This window comes from Triturus cristatus, chromosome 4_1 (genome assembly GCF_964204655.1).
Source record: "Triturus cristatus chromosome 4_1, aTriCri1.1, whole genome shotgun sequence".
Lineage (NCBI taxonomy): Eukaryota > Metazoa > Chordata > Amphibia > Caudata > Salamandridae > Triturus > Triturus cristatus.
This window is the reverse complement of record NC_140585.1, coordinates 1350928969-1350949291: the sequence shown is the minus strand read 5'-3', so window position 1 is coordinate 1350949291 and position 20323 is coordinate 1350928969. Positions and strand designations below refer to the sequence as shown.

At 45.5% G+C, this 20323-nt stretch overlaps 1 protein-coding gene and 1 pseudogene across 2 annotated transcripts in view; both read left to right on the top strand.

Moving 5' to 3' along the window:
• LOC146856666 (FIGNL1-interacting regulator of recombination and mitosis-like) overlaps window positions 1–8677 on the top strand; it is a 1045039-nt pseudogene extending 1036362 nt beyond the window's left edge. The window contains exon 11 of the transcript XR_014981545.1: window positions 8264–8677. The product of XR_014981545.1 is annotated as an FIGNL1-interacting regulator of recombination and mitosis-like (transcript). The remainder of the gene's footprint in view (window positions 1–8263) is intronic.
• LOC146856663 (FIGNL1-interacting regulator of recombination and mitosis-like) overlaps window positions 1–20323 on the top strand; it is a 1639010-nt gene that overhangs the window by 9442 nt on the left and 1609245 nt on the right. The gene's annotated exons all lie outside the window — the stretch shown is intronic.

Genomic DNA, 20323 nt, shown 5'->3' with positions numbered 1-20323 from the left:
GGAATAGAAGGTGTGGCTCTTTCTTGGCTAGAAAGCTTTCTTTCGGATCGCCAACAAGAGGTAAGATTGGGCTCCCACCATTCTATCTCAAGGGAGCTCACCAAGGGAGTGCCACAGGGCTCATGCCTAAGCCCTACACTCTTCAACGTGTATGTGGCCCCCTTGGCGGATATTGTAAGATCTCATGGGTTCACCCCTGTGTCATACACTGACGACACCCAGCTTTTGTTCCCCTTTAAAACCCTGACGCCCGCAATACAAAAATCTTTTGCGGACGGAATGAGGGCAATTTCTTACTGGATGGCCACTAATCGCCTCCAGTGTAATGTAGGCAAGACTGAGGTAATGCTGTTTGGGGAGGCCACACTTTTGTGGTCCCCGGATTGGTGGCCCTCGGATTTAGGACCAACCCCAAGTCCCAAACAGATTGTCAAAAATCTCGGTGTCCGCTTAGACAAATCACTTCTGTTTAAAGAGCACACAAATCAAGTAGCAGGCTCCTGCTTCCAGGTCATTGGATTGCTACGACGAGTCTTCCCATTTCTATCAGACCCTTATAGGAAGACTCTCATCCAGGCCTTGGTTATAAGTAGACTGGACTACTGTAATGGCCTGTTGGTCTCGGCAAACGAGGAACAACTACAGAGACTACAGGTGGTCCAGAACACCGCTGCGAGACTAGTTCTCAGCGCCCAGCCAAGGTCTGCATCACTCCCCCTCTTGACAAAACTCCACTGGTTGCCAATTAGACAGCGTGTAAAATTTAAAATCTGTTGCACTATTCACAGATGTCTGTTTTGCAATGGACCTAAATATTTAAAAGAAATATTTAAACCCTACAAACCCAGTCGAACCCTGCGCTCCAGCAGTCAGCAACAACTCCAGGTTCCTAGGATAAAAAAAGTTAGGCAGGGAGGGCGAGCCCTGTCCTACAAAGGCCCCATCCTTTGGAACTCACTGCCCCCTGCTCTCAAAAATATTATCAATTTTCAATCCTTCAAGAAGTCCCTGAAAACGTTTCTATTTGTCGCCTGTTAGGTTTCTCCCCCTTTCATTTCTCTGTTCAATTTAAAATCTTGGCTCCTTGGTTAAGCATAAGCGCGGAGATACCCCTTCGGGGGTTGACTTCCAGCGCTATACAAGAGTATAAATAAATAAATAAATGGTCCATCCATTACAAGGTGCGTCTACGAGCAGAGCATGTTCCCGGAAAGCCAAAGACTATAGCAGACGCTGAGGCTGACATCTTACCACGAGTGTGAACTTGATCAGGAGACCCTGGACAACATCTTTCTACGGTGAGGCAAACCACATCTGGACCTCTCTGTGACCCCTAGACCCTGAAATGCCGGTTTTATGCAAGCTGAGGTCCTGGGGGAATGCATTTTTGATTGCATGGTCCAGGATCTTTGCCTATGCCTTCCCTCCGTTTTCTCTCCTCCCAAGAGTCCTCATGAAAATGAAGGCAGAACCTTGCAAGCTGATTCTCAGAGCTCCCACCTGGCCAAGCCAACACTGGTTCACGGACTTACTTCTCCTCTAACAGGAGCTTTGCATTCAGCTATAACCTTTCCTGTCTCTGCTTCCAATGAGCTTAGATCAAGTTCTTCATCCAGATACAAACTCTCTTCATTTATCAGCATGGCTCCTGGGTTCCACAAATTTGCATGCCTGAACATTCCATCACATTGCAAGAACATCTTAGTCCGAGTCCGTGCAGACAGTACCAATAAACCAGAAGAAATGTTCCCATATCTTCTGCATCTAGCTCAGTTGGGTCTGGCTCATGCGTCCATCAAATTTCACTTGGCAGCCATTTGCTGTTTCAGGCTATATCCCACAGCACAATCCCTAAGGTCTTCAGGCTCATTAAACAATTTCTCAAAGGCTTATTTCGAACATTTCCTCCTGTACAGCCTCCTTCGCTTTGGCAACTAAACACTGTTGTCACAACTTATGAAGGATCCCTTTGAGCCCATCCACAAAGGGGATATCAAATTTCTCTCCTGGGAGGTAGCTCTTCTCCTGGTCTTAACCTCTGCCAGAAGAGTCAGCGAGGCTCAGGCTCTCACCATCCTGGAACCTTTCCTTCAATTCAGGTATGATAGGGTTTTTCTCTGCAAAACCCCTACATTCATTTCTAAGGTCCCTTCAGACTTTCACCTCAATGAGCTGGTTGTTCTGAAGTCTTTTTTCCCAGATCCTAAGACGTCAGCTGAAAGGGCACTAGACTCTTGAGACGTTAGACGATGCTTAAAATTCTATTTGGACAAAACTAAAACCTTTCGCAAATCCACTCAACTATTTGTAGCCTACAGCGCTCCAAGAAAAGGCTTTCCTCTCTCAAAGCAAAGCATTTCTAGATGCATATCCAATGCCATTCAATTCTGTCACCAGAAAGCTGGCAGACCGTTGTGCTCAATGGTTTGTTCCCATTCTACAAGGACTGTGTCTACTTCTATGGTGACCTGGAAGAACAGATTCACATTTGCTCAGCACTACTGATTGGAATCGGCAGTTCACAGTGATGTGGCTGTGTGCCAAGCAGTGCCACAAAATATTTTCCCATAAAGGTGAGCCATACCTTCCATCCCACCATCTGCTGCTTGACTAGGCACATTTTTGTTGTATTTATGTATATCTCTATGATACTATTTTATTTATACATCTATTCCTATTCATAAATATGCCTATTGTTTTATACATTTGATATAGTTTGTATTGTGGGGAAAAATTGCTACTCAACTGCTGTTTAAACTGATTCAAGCATGTGAATCTATGACGTTTCCAGTACTGGAGTAAGAAATTAAGTTACTTAACTGTAACTATAGTACAGTATTGGAATCTTTCATAGATTCACATGCGACCCACCCTACTCCCCTGGGAATCTCACCTTTCTCTCTGTCTCTCAATGGGAGTTTATATTATATACTCGTGCTATAAAATCTGAGGGACTGGAGCTTCTCACAGGAGTGTTCTAAGGGGTTATAAAACCTGATTGGTCAAGACTTACGTTTGGTCTCTTTTTAAAATAAAGCATGACTATAAGTTACTAAACTAAGGGGCCTAGGACTTTTCTAGTCTATACCTAACATTGCATTGCTTTTCTAAGGTTCTGTTGAACTCCCATCTGGAAGACAGGGAAGGATTCAAGCATGTGAATCTATGAAAGATTCTAATACTGGAGAACTACAGTTACAGGTAAGTAACCTAATTTCGTATGATATTTTGCAGTCTGAAGAATGTGTAATCTTAGTTTGTCACCCCACTTCATATACGTAGTAATGAATAGTCATTGATGTGCATTTCTCTGTTGCTAGCCTGCTAGGTTTGCACTACATAAATACAAATACATAAATTTTAATTAAGTGCAACAACATTTATAAGCGTTTCGCACAGCCTGTGGTCATGCTTCTGTGTGTAGGAAAATTGTGGTTTTACACTTTTTCAACATCATTTGCAATGAGACAGACAGTAAATACAAACACTGACAATCCTGGATAGTGCAGTGTGGTTCGTTTGAGTCCTTACTCAGATTCAATCATTTAAAGGGGCATAAGGAGTACTGAGTTTTAAGTTTGATAATAGCTCTGTTGTATCCTTTGAAAAGTGCAGACACGCCTTATAATAGATATTGTATGGGGCGCTTGTGCTGGCTACCATGTCTCCACCAATTATTTTAAAACGGGTCTGATGCAGCTTCAAGTATAATGTTCATTTTTTGAGTTAGTTGGTTAACTTTGATATTCACTTATTGTATATCGACTAAACTTACATTGGGAAGCTGATGAGGATCCATTTTCTTAGCAAACACAAGTTGATGATGGACGGAGCACTGAAACCTTTCAGACACTCACCCCCAGTCAGAGATCTGGGTTGAATTTGTTGGTGGAAAAATCCTTTAAGCAGAGCAAATCATTTAATCACCACATCTGCAACAAAAGGGAGTACAAAAAGGTTTATTGTACATGCCAGGCTAATTCATCTGGGAGAGTAATGTGCTATGAGCGAAGCACAAGTCAGTCTCAACTAACATACACTTCAAGTCTACTTCTTTTTTTTTATTTTTTTTTAAATCTTTTTATTAACAAACATAAATATGTTGGTGGTTTCACAGTTTTCACTTAATGATGTTAGTGTTTCATCCTTGGACTCACAGACATTATTGTAACTTGATATGGGACAGCATATTAGGGGTAGACAGTACCATCACATTATTGGGTTAACATTTATTCAAGGGGTGGGAAGATAGGAGGTTCGCAGATGTTACTGCGGTATGCATTCCAACAAGACCAGACCGCTACCCATTTCCCGGGGCACCCCCTCGAAACATACACTCTTTTCTTGCAGCATACACCAGTCCGTCTTTCTTCCATGCACTAATCAGCGGGGGCGCTAAGTCTACTTCTTATAATACTAATTTTGGCCTAGATCCATATTTAATACAATGTTCACAATAGAAAAAGCTTCCTGCTTTTCCGTTATGTCCCACCCAGATTACGTACGTTTATTTAAAGAACAGCTCTTTCTTTTTGTTTGTGACTTCTCATGCCAAACTAACAGACTACAATGGAAAACATTCTTGCTGCTCTGAATTTGCTGTTACATATCCTAGGCAGGACGTTCTCAGCTCGAATACAATGAAGAGGAAAAAACACTTAAACTAAACCACATTGAGATCTTTTTTTGAAAGCAGGCTGTAGGTTATTTCCAGATACAATTGTGCAACTTTAACATGCACGTTTAAACAGCATTATACAGTGTTTCTGTCTTTAAATAATATTTCACAGTGCGTGGGCACATGACAGATAAAACTGAATAATTAGGTCCTAAATCTAAATTAGGGTTTTGATTCCTTTCAAATTCATCATCATTCTTTAGCTCACTTCGCCACCTCAGTTCAGACCCAGCTATATGCAAATCAGTCATGACGCCGTGCCTTATGGGAACAGCCCAGCCCAAACTGCCAAGCCAGGTATTCCCTTAACTGGAAACAAGCATCCTGGGACCGGTTTCTGGATAACACCCTTCATCAGAAGGCGTTGGCCTAACGGCTAGGGCGCTCGACCGTGGCCCTGGGGAACTGGGTTCGAGTCTCGGTAATGACGCTAAACATCCTGTGATTCTGGGCAACTCACTTACCGTACCTAACAAAAAATGTATGTGTGTCCTCATGTAATGTAACTGGTGCTATGTAAAGCGCTCTGATACCCGATTGGATTTGGGTCAGGTTCGTGCTATATAAGACTCTGCAAAAAAAAAAAAAAAAAAATCAGCCAGGCTAGCTTGAATCCAGTGGCAAAGTGAGCAAGGGACCCATGTCTGGGCATACCCTGCCAACTTAGGGCGTAGAAAGCAAACACAAGGAGATGATGGACGGAGCACTGAAACTTTTCAGACGCTCACCCCCAGTTGCAGATCTAGGTTGAATCCATCATGCGTTGTACTTTGTTCTAGTTTTCACTGTGACTTGGGCCTGCTCAACTGCTGACAACGGGCTTTAAATTCAGACAGGGTTGAGCGAGAGCTTGGGTAGTTGTGGTCGATTCACAGCTGCTGCCTTTGTGTCAGGTCGAGGGTTCAGACCTGAAGCTGCTCCTCCCTGGACAGTTTTTGCAAAGTGTTAAGGTTTAAATGCTCACCTGTTCGCTCTCCCGCTCCAGAGAGGAGGAGAGGTATTGTTTCCTTGTGTAGTGTAACTGGTGCTCATGTACAGCGCTCGGGTCAAGTTTGCGTTATATTAAAAAACTGCAAATAAAAGAGGCCCCATATTTGTATAAAGTGCACTGAAGACTCTGTGGTGTGAGCACAAGTCAGGCACTGCAAGTGCTGATGTTTTTGAAAGTGACAGGATCACCGCGCCGACGCAACAAATGAGGTGGAGTCACAAAGCATGCCTGTACATGTAACTGCAGCTAATGTAATGAACAGGGTCACAAAGCATGCCTGTACATGTAACAGCATCTTCTGTAATGAACAGGGTCACAAAGCATGTCTGTACATGTAACAACATGTACTGCAGCAAGTGGGGTCGCAAAGCATGCCTGTACATGTAACAGCATACACGTCAGAGTGCGCGGCTGAAAATGCAATCTCTAGTTTTAAGTGGTGAAAAACAAAACTAGGCACTGACGCGACATACGAAATGTATCTGTCTTTTAAATATAATGACGAGAGCATATACGAATGAAATGGTGCAGCGATATACAGAAAACGTACTATTATAGCATTAAAATATTGCATTAAATGTCATCTTAACAATTAAAACAACCATTCATTTTACCATTTTGTTTTCGCCCCCACACAATGAATAGCTTTTTTTGGGGACGGTTTTTGTTGAAGCATCTCCAAGCTTAGAAAACCTGCCGAATTCTTTATCAAACTCAGCTAGCATAGAGCTACAAACGTTTGGGCTGACTTTGAGGCGTGGAGCGCTAGTGCGACGATACAAGTTACGAGGTTCCTAGTAGCCTTAAATCGTTTTTTTTATAAAGCAAGCAAAGATTTGAGAGGACAAAGCTAAGGTAGTTGTCCTTGCAAACCCGCTGTCAGTTAAACTACTCTGACATGCAGGCCATGCTAGGTATGGCTCCTATGTGAGGCAACTTCCTTTGGGGTGTAGTGCACAGTTGTGCTGTATCCCTGGAGTGCCAGGGTAGTGGGCAGCAAGACAGCAGAGGGCGAGAAGGGTGCAGGCAAACATCTCTGAGAGGGGAGGTGACTGCTAAGAGGTGCACTCTGATAGAGTTTTAGGAACAAAGTAAAAAGACATTGTCCTGAGAGGCCGCCATATTAAAGTCAGGCTGTCAGTGTGACGAAACTACTAATAGAAGAAACTGACGAGGCACATGCAGTTCGTATGAGAGGGTGGTGCATTGAGAGCTTGAAATGCGTGCAGCCAGACGCTGTAAATGGACAATCTTTTAAAAAACGTTTAAAGAATAGTTCCAGAAAAGCAGTATTTCGGTGACAGGAAACTGATAAGCACATGAGAGGAACAACACAAAAACACAGGAAACAATGTGCTACAGTCAGTAAAAACAGAGGAAAGGTAGGTTGCAAGCACAGGCACAAATGAAAAGCAAGGAGGCAGCATGTAAGCCCATTTTAATATATAGTTAATACAAAAGATTTTATAAGCACAGCGTAAGCCATGTGCAGGTGAAATTTAAATAGGGTGATCCGGTCAATCCTAAAAACTGCTGTTTAATTAGCCTAATCGATGTGGGGAGCAAATGTTTATGCAAAAATATTACAAGCCCTTAAAAATTGGATTTAAGAGACTTTGTTTGTTCCTATAAAATAGGGGTGGTTTCAAAGAAGGTCATTCCATCATAGACAATTGTTTCAGCCTCTGGGCAAATGCAGAAAGATCCAATGAATGTGTGGAATCTCTATACACTTGTTTGGGGACTTTTGAGCTGCATTTGCTTGGTAAATCGAGAAATCCTGTGGTCCAAAAATAAATGTTAAAGATGCCTCCTGGAATTTTAGCAACTCTGAAAGAACTTCACAAGAATAACTGGAACAGAGTAGATTTTAATTTGTAAGAGTAGCTTTTCGAGGAAGATGAACATTAAGAACAGTCAGTGACAAGGCTGTGTGCTGTCCCAACCATTATTTGCATTATTTTTAGCAAACCTACTAAAGCTTTTATCGAAATCTCACTTTTTTCACCCAAAATGGGAGGGGTGGGGGTGGGTTTCCATTCCTTGTCTACTCTGTGCCGACGACCTTCTGATAATAGATTGGACCAGGATTGGCCTTGAGAGGAAATAGTTTTTGGGCATTACCTAATAAAAACTGCCAAATTGACTATCAACTTAGGCAAAATGATGGCTTCCAGTAGTAAGCAGTACTGGCACATATGGTCCATTGGCCATTCAAGGGTAGAGGAAGTGTCAGGGTATAAGTATTTGGAGAAGGCTTTTAATAAGTCACTTTCTTGGTCTTTGCACATTGACACTTCAAATTCACATGCTACCTCATTTGCTGGAGGATTGAAAAATGTAAACACGTTTATGGAAGGGCTTCTTTCCAACCTGTATTTGCAGCTTATAACGCAATGGTTCCTCCCCAATTTTTATTTGGGCTAGAGCAACCCTGTCTGAGTGGTTATCTAGAGTGCAGAAGGTATAAGAGGGCTGTTTGAAAAACTTGTTTTCCTTACTGAAATATGCCAAGTACCTGCTCAAATATGCACCCTGATATTGTAGTAAACTGTTATTATCAGAACAACCGAAAGTCCTCTTTCGTCCCTCAGATCCAAGATGACTAGTAAGCGAAGGAACAACGGGCGTGCCAAGAAAGGGCGTGGGCATGCACAGCCCATCTGCTGCACCGATTGTGCTCGCTGTGTGCCCAAGGATAAAGCAATCAAGAAGTTTGTCATCAGGAACATTGTTGAGGCAGCAGCTGTAAGGGACATCTCTGAAGCCAGTGTCTTTGAATCATACGTGCTGCCCAACTGTATGTGAAGCTGCACTACTGCGTCAGTTGTGCCATCCACAGCAAGGTCGTCAGGAATCGCTCTCGTGAGTCCTGCAAGGACCGTACCCCACCACCCAGGTTTAGGCCTGCGGGCCAGCCGCCCCGTGCTCCACCGAAGCCCATGTGAGAATGATAGATCTGTACAGATTTCTGAAATAAAAAGTACACCCAGAAAAAAAAAAAAGAATATCCGAAAGTCGTTATTATATATTAGATTAAATCATTAAAAGTGAACTCAGCTGGGAAAAAGAAGTTAAGGAATCAGCAGGGTGATATCTCAAGTTTATTCAAAATAAATATTTCTAATAGTGCCCTCTCCATAGCGCTTTCAAAGAGAGAATTAACGGAGTTAGGTTCAGTGGTTTCAAGGAAAGAGATTTATGTTATTTACATATAAAGACTTCAACCTCTGATTTGTACGAATCGTGTGAAAGTAAGGCTTTATTTTTATATTTATACTGTCTTCCAAATCAGCAAATGTGCACCATAATACTAAAATTTAGAATAGGGTACATCCCGTTTATGCATACTGATCTGGTATAAACTTTTTTAAGAATTTGGATGGGTTGTGTGGCTGTGCTTTGCAGAAAAAGTGTTCGAAAGTTTGTATTGTATTAGATTGCCTTTACTTTTTAGCTCTGTGACACAAATTTTTTTAAATATTTTTTTTAATGTAGCATAAGCTCCCTCTAGATTGTTTCTTTGTTTTCTTTAAAACCTTTATTCTTCAGTTACAATAAACAGCAGCAGTACATATGCGATATGTCGGCGTACAGGATGAGTACACGATGTGATAACTTATAAGAAAAATCATTCAAGCATTCCAATTGCAGGGGGCACCATGATACACTTTTGCACCTACCCAACACCTTATGCATTTGATCTTTCTGTTGTGTTGAGCAACACCTCACATGCATCTTGATCATCCATCTCACTCACATTCGTGTCTGTACATCCGTTAAGTCTGTTTTCTCACCCGGGTTCAAGATAGTATCACATAGTCAGGCCACTCTCTAAGATCATTGGCCAGTTTGTCATCCCTCCTATTCATTTTCATGTGGGTCTTTTCGGCCAGCGTCCATTCTTGTACATCTCGGTGCCAGTGTTCTACTGTGGGAGCACGCTGCCCCATCTAGGTGATTGCTACTCTGCGACGAGCTAACACCAAGGCCAGCTGTAAGTATTTATACGACATCTTACGTTTTTTTGTTTTGTTAATATGGCCTAGTAAACAGTGTAGTAGTGTGTTGTTGTGTTGTATATATGGATATGTGTGTTCCTCCGCAGTTCACACACCACCTGTGTCCAATAGCCCTGTACCAAGGGTTACCACCAAGCTAAGTGCATTCAATCAGCACTACTAGCTTCACACTGTGTACACTGGTCAGCCTTATAGAGTTTATTTGGTGGAGCATTTTTGGGGTCATGTATATCCAATGTAGGAAGTTATGCACCAGTTTAAAAACGGCATTACAGGACGCCGTGCGTGTAAGCTCACCAATGACAGTCCATGACCTGTCCTCTAATGGAGATCCATGGTCCTCATCCCATGCTGCACAAGCCCTGGGCTTTGGGCCCGATGAGTCCTGTCTCATAACCATATACAGGTGGGTAATCAAATGTCTACCTGCGCCACATGACAGTAGTTTTTCTTGCGTGTGGTCTGTGGGGCAGCAGGGTATTTGGACCAGGTCATCCTGGCAATATCAGTCAAACCTGCATAATGTAAGTATTTGCCCTGACCCAGTGTAAAGTCCTTGCAGGCTTGTCAATATGTAATAAAGAATTCGCTATAATACAGGTCACCTAGTAATGCCCACCCACCCTCCTGCCACACTTGGAAGGACATATGTTCCATAATTTGCTAAACCGGTGTCAATATCCATATGGGGCGTTCCCGATGAAAAAGGGGCATGTCTCAGCACCACCTCAATATACTGCTGCCATATATGCAGTGTGGCGCACTATGTAGGGTTGGTCACTGAGAAATCCCATTCCCTCCGTCAAGGCCGAGGCCAGACATTCCGCTGTTACCAGTCCTGCCAATAACCGCTTTTCCCAATTATCGCCCTCATTGAGCCACCAGGCTGCATGTTGCAGGTGTGCTGCATAATAATACAGGTCAAGTCTAGGGGCCATGAGTCATCCCTCCTCATATCGCTGGGTCAGTGCATCTAGAACCACTCTACAATGGCTGCCAGCCCATAGTAATGAAATAAGCAATGATTGCAATAGTTTAAAGACCGACTTGGGAATGGGGCAAAGTGATTTTTGCAACACGTATAGGCATCGGGGTAGCACCACCATCTTAGACACCGCAAGTGTGAGAAGTTGGCCTGATGTATGATGTCACTAGTTATAGTGTACACCTTATATCAGTCCAAATACCCTTATGGTGATTGGTTGTAAAGTCAACCTTATAGACCAGCTATCCTAGTGGTAGCATGGACTAGAGCAGTCTTAGGCTAAACTCTGAATGGCATGTGAAGCCAGCTGTGATACCATATATAATCCCTTGAATACCAAATGAAAGGACACCACAACAGATATATATATAAAATAAAGTGTATTTATTCTAAGCAACCCTCAGCACTCTTTATGAGATTAGAGGTAAGTACAACACAGTCTTATTTAAGCATACATTAAGTCACACAGGTAAGTAATACAGTTAGGCCCTAGGGGCCACGCAAACCATATACTAAGTAAGTGGTATAAGAACCACTGTCACGGAAATAGAATAGGCCTAGGCCTAGGGAATCGCTGGGGCTACACTACACTAGCGTTAGTTAGGAAGTGGGAGGCCCACGGGATTCGTGTGCAGAGTGGAAACACTCACGCGTAATGCGTAAAAGTCAATAGCAATAGTACAGTTTAGAAAACGGTAGATTTAGGACACTTCCGGAGTAGCTAGGAAGTTGAGACTTGAAAACTAGACACTAGGATAGTCACTATCCTGATGAGCACCGGAGTACCCAAGTTACCTAGCCCACAGGCTGCGGGTGCATAGGGGTGAAGATGCGTCGTTTTCGTCGTCGACTCCTATGGATGCCTGCAGAAAGATGCTGACATGCAGTCAGTGAAGAGTGTCCGGTGGATCCCAAGGCTGGGATCAAGAAGAGAGGAAACCTGCAAGCAGAAGGGACAGAGTCAAGGTCACTAGCCAGTGACCACGTGGAACCAGGAAGGAACCAGGCGATGTCGTGAAGATTGCAGGTGAAGGTGAAGCTTGTCGCTGCAGCCAGGAGGACCAGGAAGCGTCGAGGACGACCAGGACCAGGAGGCGAGCTGTCCCACGAAGGCTCTTGCTGTCGGCGGCGTCGAAGTTGGACTAGGACTCACCAAGCCTTGGCAAGCGGAACCCACGAAGAACGAAGGACTTGCTTCTGGTGCAGACCAGGAAGGTCTGGGGTGCTTCTTCTTTGCAGAGAAGCGGGAGCCAGTCTGGAGGAGCCAAACCAGCGCAGAAGATTTCAGGGTGCGTCGTCACAAAGGCCACTAGCCAGCGGGCAAGCAACCGGACAGACGCGGCAAGCAGGAAAATGCTGAAGGGCCCCACGCAGGACTTGTGGAGTGTGGGGGGCTGATCTTCGGTGCAGATGGTGCTTGGGGTTGGGGCTTCTCAATCCCCGGTGCACAACTTCGAGGGTACCTCAGAAGCTGCGCTTTAAGTTACTAGCCACTTTTTCCAGGTAGCCGGTCCCACGTCGCTCGTCGCCTCCACGGATCTCAGCTCTGCTGCAGATGTGGATCAGGGTCGGAGAAGTCTGGGAGTCAAGGCTCTGGTCAGGCTCTGCAGTCGGTTCCTCGTGGAACGTGGGCAAAGCAAAGGGTAGTCTCTTGATGGTGCCTGTTTGCACAGGGTAGCCACTCCTTGGCTACAAGGGAGATTCTTCAGTCTTCTTCTTTCGTCGAATGTCGAAGGTCCAGAGTTTCTGTTCAGTTTTGCAGGTTCAGGATAATCTAAAGTCTTGAGGCCCAACTCCCACTCTTATACTAATCTGGGGGGCTGGGATACCTGCTAGGTCACGCCTTATGGGTGGGACCTGGGAGGGGGTGGTTACACCCACTTCCCTTTGTCCAGTTTCGCGCCAGAGCTGGGGCTGGAGTGCCCCAGCGCCGGTTTGAACTGGACTATGCAAGGAACACCTTGTGTGCCCCAGGCATGTCTCATTCCTTTCAGCCCACCCTGCCCCAATACACTAAAGGCTGTCTGGGGAGGTGCTAGCACCTCCCCAAGCAGGAAACCTATTGTCCAGGCCTCCCTGGCTGGGATCACTCCCAGCTGCAGGAGGTCAGACTTGTGTCGTGGCAGCAGCATCCATTTTGTGATGCTGAGGCTTTGGTCAGAGGCTAACAGTTGAAGTATGATTTTAACATGTCTTTCCCTCTAGAAGGGGGGAATAATATTCTCATGTCCAGAAATGGCATGGGGGTATTATTCCAAAGTGTTAGACACCTTACACGACATGTTTCGATAAAGCCAAACCATAGTTACCATAACCGTCTAAGATTATAAGGCACTTTAAGAGTATATGGTAGGCTATATCATAGAACAGCTATAAGGACAAGGTTCCGAAAGCTGCAGACAGGCTCAGCTCATGCTAGAGCACCATCTCACATGTTACCAAGCACTCTGCCTCCAGGATTGTCAAGGCCTGCCATAGGAGTGACTGATAGGTACACATGTGTCTATATGTAAGTTAGGTATAGGAATACTACACCTAAGCAAGGGGTGATTACACGACCTTGCCCCAGCTGAGGGATCAGCCAGTTGTGTCAAAATGGAAGGCCAGGCCAGGGGTGGCATAATACATGCTGCAGCCCCTGGTAGGCCTAGGGTACACCTATGCCCTGGGTACCTAGGGTACACTGTACAGGGGCCAATAAGGTGATCCTATCCAAATGGGTTATGCACCTAAAGTACATAGTATTAATTTAGAGAGAGAACAGCAGGGCTGTGGGTCTGATTAGCAGGCCCACAGCCACATCTAAGTCGAAAACCAGTAAAGCAAAAGCAAAAAGTGGGGGTGAACATAGAAAGCAGACCCTACTCTCCTACAGCAAGTCTGCCCATCAGTGGGAGCGGAAGAGTATTCCAGAAAGCATTTGACTTCGATAATGGGTCCATATTTAGATGCAATACCGGAGTGTCAGTGTGTGCCACTTGTATGCTTAAAAAACGCAAGCGTGCCAGTTCCCGATGCAAACCAAGATGTGGGAGGACGGCTAAGTTCGTTAAGGGGAAAATTAGGGACTTGGCTCGGTTGATGCAAAGTCCCGACACATCACCAAATTTGTCTGAGAGTCTCAACAGCTCAGGTAACGGCACCAGTGGTGAGGCTATATAAAAGAGGGCATCATATATATACAACGAGATCACATGAGTAGTACCCCCCAAAGTGATACCCCATTTTGGCAACGCCTGACACACCCAGATCACTAATGTCTCTATTGCCAAACCAAATAGCAGTGGTGACGGGGCATCCCTGCCTTGTACCATGTTCCACTGGCCATGGCTCAGAGTGACTACATCCCAATTACTACCTGGCACAAGTGTCTGAGTAGAGTAATGGAACCCATTGCCGATACCGCGTTCCCACTCCCCCGGCTCTCAGCACCTCCAATGGATAACACCAATCCACTGTATCGAAAGTCTTTTTCAGGTCAGTCGAAACCAGGGCTAATTCCTCATCTCTGTGCTTTACTTAGTGGAGTATGTGGGCTAGTCGTTGCAGGTTTATGCCAGTGTTCCGGCCAGGAATAAAACAACATTGACTCTCATGTACCAACTGTGGCATGTATGGCGCTAAGCGATTGGCAAGCAATTTGCAAAATATTTTGATGTCTGTATTAATCATGGTGAGCGGCCTGTAAGCAGCCAGATTTGATTCATCACCCCTTGGCTTAAGGAGCTTTCAAATTTCCCCCTCCCTCATTGATGGGGCCGACACACTAGTCTGACGTGCCTCTGTCAGGACCTGCAAGAGTTCCAGTGCCACCGTTGCCTGGAAAGCCTGATAATCAAAAGGGAACCAATTCCCGCCTGGTGCCTTAGACCTCGGAAGCGCCTTCAACGCCTCTCTTAATTCTTTTAAGCTCAATTGAGCATCTAGGACCTCCATGCTCAGTGGCTCCAATCTAGGGAGGAGTAAGCCTTCCAGGAATGGAACAGATTGGTCTGGTGTAACAGCAGGGTCCACCGTGTATACTCATTGCAAATGTTGCAGCAACATATCCACTGTCTATACTGCGTAAGTGTGTATTTATCTGGCCGGTCCCAGATTACACTGATTGATCTATGCAATCAGCGGCATCACTAGCGTTGGTGTCACCCAGTGCGGGTAACTCATGGTTCTCTTCCAGGGGATCCTCATCAATAGTCATAAGCACTGAATATTCCCGCCCATGTGCGGGGACCCCGGAAATAATAAAATTATATATGAAGAACATATATATACAGCTCTGTATATGTATAAACATATATTATTTTTTCCCAAGCAAATGCAGCCCTCATAGAAAAGGCTAAACAATGTAGACACAAATATCCAATAATGCACCATAGGTATAATAATACACCTAAACTCCTTTTTTTTTTAATGAGGTAAAAAAACTAATGATAAAGGAAAAAAGAACACTGTGCAAACCACAGATCCACAAAACATTGTTAGCCTGCAGGCTGCATTGCAATACAATACCATAGAGACTGAAAAGCCTTGTACAGGTAAAAACTGGCACCGTGCCTTTAAGGCAGCCCTGACTCCAATATCCCATCATGCCTCAGGGGTGACAGTTGGGTCAGTTGTTCTTTCCGGCTCCTTCAGTCAGGACCCTGGAATTCAGCTCTCTTCTTTTTTGACTTTTCAGTCAAGAATTGTTACTTTCCTAGTAATTATTTTGGGCTTCCTCTGGTTAAAGTCTGTCGGGGAAGCGTATTCCTGTGTTTTCTGACTAAATTTAACAACTTTTTCTGTCAGAAAAATGCCTTCTTTATTCATGCCGTGTCCATTCTGTGGCAAAAAGAAGGCCTCTTCAGACACACATGAGGTGTGTATCGTCTGTCTACCAGATTCTCACTCTCCTGCATCCTGTCGTCACTGCAAGGACCTTTCAAAGAGGACTTTGAAAGAGAGTGAGAGAATTAGGCTTTGTGGCCTTTCGGAGCGGTCGACGTCGAAGCAGCTGGTCTCTGTCTGTTCTCCATCGGCGTCGGGCTCGGCGTCGAAGACTCCAGCGGCGGGATCGTCGCTGCGAGGTGAGGAGTCATTTTATTGTGATTTCTTTCTGAAACCACTGATTCAATCAACCAGCACCTACCTAAAAGACACTAAGAGTCTGCTAGCAATACTTCAAAGGATTGTTCTCCCAGAGGGAGCACTTTTTCTGGTGACAATGGATATTGAAAGTTTATATACTTGTATCCCCCAGGATGATACCATCAATGTTGTAAGGAGCACTCTTGAGTCCAGTGACTGGAACTACACCACCCCGCGAGAATTCATTGTAAGCTGTGCTACTCTCGCACTGAAGAGGAATTTCTTTGAATACAAGGGTGACTTGTTCCAGCAAACCAAAGGAACTTCAATGGGCAGTACTTTTGCGCCTTCGGTAGCCGGGTTATACGTATTCGATTTTGAATGCAAGTTCATTCTAGCTCAACATAACCCTTTTCTGCCAAATCTTTTCTTTTGGAAAAGGTACATTGATGACGTGCTTATCATTTGGCAGGGCTCTGAGGAGCGCCTCCAGGATTTCTTTAGATGGGTAAATACTTGCGATCCCCATCTTAAATTTACCTACACACACAGTAAGGACGAGATGATTTTCCTGGATGTGGTCATCACCAGAACCGGCGATACCTTAGTAACCAAAACTCATCACAAGCCCACGGCGAAAAATAATTTGCTACACTTCTCGAGTTACCATCCTCGCCCACTGAGGGAAAACCTCCCCTTTGGGCAGTATCTGCGTTTACGCCGGAATTGTAGCGAATTGTCTGTTTACAAGAAACAGGCACAAGAACTCACCTGGAAACTGAAATCCCGTGGTTACCCTGATAAGATCCTCTCTAAAAGTAATAAGCGGGCCCGTAACCAAAATCGTGATGCTCTACTAGAAGACCATGTAAGAGACGATCAAGACACCATACCTCTCACGTGTGTGACCACTTTCAATGCAGCATCAAACGCAGTCAGTAAATCCATAAAAAAACATTGGAACATCCTGACGAGCAACAAACACAACTGGGAAAAGCCCTTATTCTCTTACAAAAGAGCAAGAAGTCTGAAGGATGCTTTGGTTCATACTCGCCCGAGGCCACAAGACAGAGAACAGACTGTGTCCATCACCAGCGCATGGGGCCTCCCTCCCATTGTGGGCCACTACCCGTGCGGCTCATGTAGTGTTTGCCACCTGACTTCCCCTTCAAAATATCTTGAACTAGAACCAGGGAAACGATGGGAGCAGATGACACACACTAACTGCAACTCCACAGACGTGGTTTACCTGATTACCTGTCCCTGCGGATTGAGATATGTCGGGATGACCGGCAGGAAGATAAAACAGCGCATCTGCGAACATCGCAGCACCATTCGCTGTCGGAAATTGAGTACTAAACTAACAGAGCATTTTCTTGTGGCCAATCACACAACCAACGACATGGCCTGGTCAGTCATTGAGAAACTGAAACCTGGACAAAATACTCAGCAACGACTCTTCGAAAAGGAGCAGAGATGGGTGTATCGCCTTTCGACTCACCTTACAGGTCTGAATGACACCATCCCATGGAACTCTATCTTCAAGAATTAATGTATTGGATATTTTCCCACAAAACACAGGATGACACCTTGTTGGCCTCCGTGTAGCATAGCTTATGATGCCTTTAAATACCCCTTTACTTTTGATCCATCGCACTGATCAAAAGGGTAGTTTTAAATAAGTGTGTACCCAATCGAGCCTCGCACTGACATGACCTCTCAGGCGGCTGCGACTTTGGAGACCCACACATTAACATAGAATCACTGTAAAGGTTTTTAGACACTACTTACTTTCTTGTAGCCAACAACCAGCAGCTTACCGCAATTCCTAACCAACAAACTATGAGATATTTTCAGCATGTGAATGCACGCAAATGCCGATTGTGTCTTCATATGCTAGCTATTTTATTCTCGAGCATTAGCCGTCACCCGCTCTTGAATATGAGACTAGTTTGCCACCTTTATCTTTACTAAAATGACCACTCACGATGAATTGACATCTAGGAGTTCGTCCGTTGCCACACGCATCTACCATTCGCAAGCTTTTAAGGATGGGACACAGTTCTTGCAGTTAGAATGCACGCATACGATTTATGATTCCTCATATCCTCATATGCTAAAACAGAGTGACAGGAACATTACCCGTCCCCCACCGTCTCGAAATTAAAACTAGAATGCAAACCTTTAAAACTTCTCTGCAAAGAGCATTCTCCGAGCAAAACATAGCTGGGATTTAATCTGCTACCACACGCCCCTTTAGTTGACGTCACACGTAGACGCACGCATTTACGATCACGTGACACACGTAAATGCGATCACCTGATTGGTTAGCGCTAGTATTTCTTCCGCTTTCGCTCTGCACTCACCAATATCCGGGCCGAGCAGGACGAAGCCAGGTATTCCACGGGAGTGTGCGAGCATGGAAGTAAGTGGATATTTCTTTCCCCCGTCATCCATTCGGTCCCAGAGAGGTCCACCTGTGAGTACCTAGACAATTCAGTTTCTTCTGTTTTTACCCTCACAGATACTATAGCTCACTACCCCCCTCTCGGACCCATGACGCTAACAATACCTTTGTACTGAGTAAGAGTTCAGCCCCGTTTTTCCATGTTGTTGTTGTTTTTACCAACTTTATTTGTAGTCATGCACTGGAGCAACGGCGCCTGGCAAACACTATGTGCGCTCGTTTCAGCATGCACTCCACTTGAACGAGTCAGCTATTTTTCGGCATACACAATGGCTAAATAGCCCCTGTCGACTGCATATCGCTGGTCGACCAGTCAATACAGTTCTATTTGAACTTTTTCACAGACACAAATAGTGCTAAGTATCGTAATGAAAGACACCTATAAATGTATAGGTCCTCTTAGCCCTTAAGGAGCACCGCACCCTACTGTGGGAGTTTTTTATAACCACATAATGTTATTTAACACAGACTCCCGCGTCACAGCATGGGCCTACCATTTGTGTTCACCTGAATCACATAAAGTATAAGCAATTCAAGTGACACAAAGTGTCTGTCTTTATATATCTTTATGTGTGTTATGTCTGTTTTTGTCTGTTTTTTCTTTACAGGCGTTACTAGCCCCTGAATTATAGGATGGCTTTTTGCGGTATAAGAGTAAGTTGTACCGTATAATAACACCACTGGTTAGGGTGCACCTTAGCGTGTGCATACCGCCGTGGTGCTCCCCATGGTCCTGACGAATGCTTAGCCAACTAGGCATGTTAAGCAGAAACATGTTGACCTATCCATAATTAGGACGAGCCTTGTCCCACCTAATAGGCCGGCTCTTGTCCGACTCACTTGCTTTTATCCGGTTTTTGGTTTGCCAGAATTAAATTGGTTATTGGTTAAAACCATTTACCTTTTAAACTTTCACCTTCCGTTCTATCACAACCAGCTCCGCTGTAATTCAGGCGTTGCAGCACACCAGAGAGGCATTCGGCCTCTCTGGTGGGAACCCGATGATGAAGCATGTCACCAACTAGGTTGGTGAGTGAGGGTTCTTTTAAAACACTATTTTGGTTTTTGCCCACGCCTTTTCTCTTGGTTTGCTCCTTACCTAACTCACTCTTTTGTTGTTGATTTATTATTAACCAGGGGGATCAAGAGTGATTTTCCCTCACCCTCTTGTTGTTATTGTGAGTCTAGGGGGAGTCATGCTTCAAAAAGAAAGTCCACGTCGACGCTCGATCCGGCGGCGAAGCGCATTTGTTAGTCGTCGGCAACTTCGACGTCAAGAAAACATCTTTCGACGTCGAAGGAGGCTCATCGCCGATCAACGTCGAGAAAACATCGTTCGACGTCAAGACATCGCTCAACGTCTAAGTCGACACCAAGAGAGAATTCGACGTCGCATGAAGAGCACAGGCGTTCGACGCCTGCAAGATCTTCGACGTCGAGACCTGATTCGCAGTCGAGGGAAAGACGATCCTCTTCGAAAGTGCTGACGACGTCGAGGCAAAGATCATCGTCTGAAAATTCGACGTCGAGGCGGATGCCTCCGTCTGAGTAGACGTCGAGGCGGGTGCCTCCGTCTGAGTAGACGTCGAGGCGGGTGCCTCCGTCTGAGTAGACGTCGAGGCGGGTGCCTCCGTCGGAGTCGACGTCGAGGCGGGTGCCTCCGTCGGAGTCGACGTCGAGGCGGGTGCCTCCGTCGGAGTCGACGTCGAGGCGGGTGCCTCCGTCGGAGTCGACGTCGAGGCGGGTGCCTCCGTCGGAGTCGACGTCGAGGCGGGTGCCTCCGTCGGAGTCGACGTCGAGGCGGGTGCCTCCGTCGGAGTCGACGTCGAGGCGGGTGCCTCCGTCGGAGTCGACGTCGAGGCGGGTGCCTCCGTCGGAGTCGACGTCGAGGCGGGTGCCTCCGTCGGAGTCGACGTCGAGGCGGATGCCTCCGTCGGAGTCGACGTCGAGGCGGATGCCTCCGTCTGAGTCGACGTCGAGGCGGATGCCTCTGTCTGAGTCGACGTCGAGGCGGGTGCCTCTGTCTGAGTCGACGTCGAGGCGGGTGCCTCTGTCTGAGTCGACGTCGAGGCGGGTGCCTCCGTCGGAGTCGACGTCGAGGCGGTGATCCATT